At 32.8% G+C, this 3,836-nt stretch overlaps 1 non-coding gene across 1 annotated transcript; it reads left to right on the top strand.

Annotated features, from left to right (window-relative positions):
* Positions 1-3,124: 3,124 nt before the first annotated feature.
* LOC113186536 (U6 spliceosomal RNA) lies at positions 3,125-3,233 on the top strand. Its single transcript, XR_003301302.1, has one exon. It is a non-coding gene; the product is annotated as a U6 spliceosomal RNA (small nuclear RNA).
* The last annotated feature ends 603 nt before the right edge of the window (positions 3,234-3,836 follow it).

Genomic DNA, 3,836 nt, shown 5'->3' with positions numbered 1-3,836 from the left:
CCTTCTCTTCTTGGCTTCTGGTAATCATTGTTGTGCTCTCAAGTTCTATATGGTCAGCTTTTTTAGATTCAACCTATGAGTGACATCTTGAGGTACCATTCTCTCTGTGCTTGTATTTCACTTAACATAGTGATCTCCAGTTGCATCTGTGTTGCTGTGTGTGACAGGATATCATTTTTTCATCTCTGAATAGCATTCCATTTTATGCATTGTTGCAGTCAGCTTTCATGTTGATGTGACCAAAATACCAGATAAGAACAACTTAAAGAAGAAATAGTTTACTTGGGACTCACTGTTTCAGAAGTCTTAGTCCTTGCTCTGGGCCCAAGGTGAGGTAGCACATCAAGGGGACAGGACACAGTAGAAGAGAGGTGCACAGCTTATGGTAGGGTCAGAAAGCAGTGAGAGAGAAAGAGGAAGAGTCCCTAGTTAAGATGCACCCTTCCAGAGCATATGCCAGTGATCCATCTCCTCTGTTATACCCCACCTGACAATTACCGTCTAGTTATCCCATTCAAACTAGGATAGATGAAGTTATAACTCTCATGATCTAATCATTTTGCTTTGAATATTCTTGCATTAGCACAGAACATTTGCAGGAGGAACACCTCATATCCAAGCCATAACAATATATGTACCACATTTTCTTTATCCATTCATCAGTTAATGACCCTAAGGTTATTTCCAATCCTTGGTTATTGTGATGAGTGCTGCAATGAGCACAGGAGTGTGGATATCACCTTAACATGCAGTCTTTATTTTTTCATAATAGCTATAACTAACTTACATCTTTACCAAGAGTGTACAACCATTCCCTTTTCTCCACATCTTCACTAGCACTTGTTAGCTTTAGTCCATTTATTTATTTATTTATTCATTCATTCATTTTTTTTTTAATACTAGGGATTGACCTAGGTGCATTTAAGCACTGAGACACATCGCTAGCCCTTTTTATTTGTTTGTTTGTTTGTTTGTTTCACTTTTGAGACAGGGTTTTGCTCAGTTGCTTAGGGCCTTGTTAATTTTCTGAGGCTGACTTTGAACTTGCAATACTCCTGCCTTAGCCTTTTCAGCTGCTGGGATTTTAGGCATGTACCACTACACCTGGATTTAACACTTTTAAAAGCTATCTTTAATGGAGTGAAGTGATATTTCATTGTGGTTTTGATTAAAATGCAAGTAGGTCATAAAACTGCTTTGTCACTTTGAATATATATATGTATATATACATATATATATTCAAATACCATTTTCCATACCTTTTTCAGACACACCTTTTCTTCTACAGCTAAATGTACTTTTAAATAATTGTATTTAAGACCACTTAAATAATTAAGTAGTTGTATTTAAACTAAATACAACAGTGATATTAAAGCATGCGTTTTAAATTTTCTTAAGAAAACAACACTAATGAGTATGTATTTTCAATTTAGAAATCTTGCTATTTGAGAATGCTTTGTTTGCACAGAAGAGCATATCAGCTTTGAAGTCAAAATTGATGACTGCTTTGGCAAAATATCTTTATAAGACTGACTGCTATTGCAGTGAAGGTGAAGAGTTACTCTGTAAGGAGTACATGGCATCAGATTGGGTGTTCACTAGCCTTTCTGATGCCTAACAAGATGGTGTTTTGTTGCATATGGTCTTGCTGGAGAAAAACTATTTTTATTTTCTTCTTGAAATATTTTATATAATTCCGTATTTATTAGTAACTAGCTTTTCAAATGTTTGCAACAATTATATATGTAGAAAGATCCTCTATTATTCTTCAAATTAACTGGCAGATGCTTAGGAACTCTAGATGAAAATGTCTTAAAAGGCCAGAGGTGTGTCTCAGTGGTAAAACTCAACTTTGTTTAGCTTGTGGAAAACCCTGTGCTCAAACTCCAGTATTAAAAAAAAAATGGTGGGGAAAATAAAATAATATAAAATAAAATAATAAGTACATAATATAAATGAGCAATATGATTTTTTGAAAACAATCTCTCTACAACATAATTTTACAAATAGTGATCATATTTTAGATATCTGCGGATAAAGATATGATGTATTGGATGATATTAATTTCTATGAATAATTATTAACTTATACTAGACCTTTGCAAAATATAAAAGCCTACTGACCCAATATCTACCTCAACTAGGTATGCACCTAGCCTAATACCTATAAATAAAATTATATGTTTAAGCATGAAATGAAAAATATCAAATTAATGATTTTATTCTTATTTTGACCTTGACTTACTCATAATTAAAAATTTTTCATACTATATTTCTTGGGAAACAACTGCATAATTTATAATAATTCATCTGCATTTGAACTTTTGGGGTTCTTATAAGCACCATAAAGCTTTCCTAGAAAAGTTAGAGTAGATTATTTCCTATGAAAATGAGCATTTTATCCACACTTTTATAAAAATTGCATTTTTGTTTCATGGTATCACACATGATGTAAAAGTATTAAAATTCCAACTACATAGAATAGTCATTTTTCTAATTAAAAGTATAGAAATTAATATAAATGTAAAGTGACCTTTCTGGAGAAAATGCATAATGAATCTACAATGTGTGTAGTCATTCTTTTTTATGTAAGTCAAAGCCGCATGTTTATGTTTCTTTTATAATGAATTACTTCCCTTTGCATAATGTGTGATGTTTACTTGTCTAGATTCCATGAAACTTCAATTCTCAATATGTACATATACAGTTTTTATTTACTTATCTAGGCTCACACTTATTTGAGGTAGATATTGTCAGTAGATTTTTATATTTTAGAAAGGTCTAATATAAATCAGTAATTATGCATGGAAAATATTGCCATATATTTTAGCTACAGATTAGGATAAAGATCAAGTAAGTTTTTCTTATCTACCAGACTTTGTTGAAAGAGAGTGAGGAAGGAGGTGGGAGGTGTATAATAAGCTTCTTTTCACAGGACAGACAGAAGTTCATTAACTTGTTAATAATGCCCTTAAGTATGATGAGCATTTAAAGTATTATACACTGCAGAACTTTTATGTCTCAATGTGTTTTATTTTAGAAATATACATCTTTCTCTTGTAATTTATTTTGAAACTACTTATACCTGCTCCGGCTTAGAAGCCCGCCTCCCTCAAGAAGGCAGAGTGTTCTGGCTTTGGCAGCACATACACTAAAATTGGAATAATACAGAGAAGATTAACATAGCCCCTGAGAGAGGATGACACGCAAATTTGTGAAGAGTTCTATATTGAAAAAGAAGAAGAAGAAAGCAGACTGTATTTCCATTAAGAGAGTCTGAATATGCAGCCAGTAGTCACTCTGTTTAACTCTTGGCTTCCAAATCTCGTCAAATGCAGTTTTTGATTTTTGTGGGTTTCTTTTTTTTTTAATTTTAAGTAGGCAATTCATTTCTAAAGCTAAGGTTTAAGTAACAAATGCATCATAAACATTTTTACTCAAGTTGTGTGCCATACACTAAAATGAGCCAGTGTGCATACAAGTGCTTAAAAACTCCTACAACATAAGGTCTATACAGTTATAAATATCAAAACAAAACATGATAATTAACTTGACTCTTAAACTTCGCTCACACTTGTTTCCTTTAGTGCCTGACTTGAGAGATTGTGACTTTAGGGCAACAGCTTTACACAGCTCATTCTAATCTTGAAGTTTCACATTTGAAACACTATGTAACTGAGAAGATAATGTATAAATACCATATAATACATACCTTGAATTTCCACTTCTGTTTATTCACAGCTCTGCTGAATGACATAGATCTGTAATTCCAAGTCAATAAGAGGATAACCATTGGTTATGCCACTAGATGGCAGAGAAAGATCAGAGAATCCTCAT

This window comes from Urocitellus parryii, chromosome 2 (assembly GCF_045843805.1).
Source record: "Urocitellus parryii isolate mUroPar1 chromosome 2, mUroPar1.hap1, whole genome shotgun sequence".
Taxonomy (NCBI): domain Eukaryota; kingdom Metazoa; phylum Chordata; class Mammalia; order Rodentia; family Sciuridae; genus Urocitellus; species Urocitellus parryii.
This window is presented reverse-complemented; position numbering and strand designations above follow the sequence as displayed.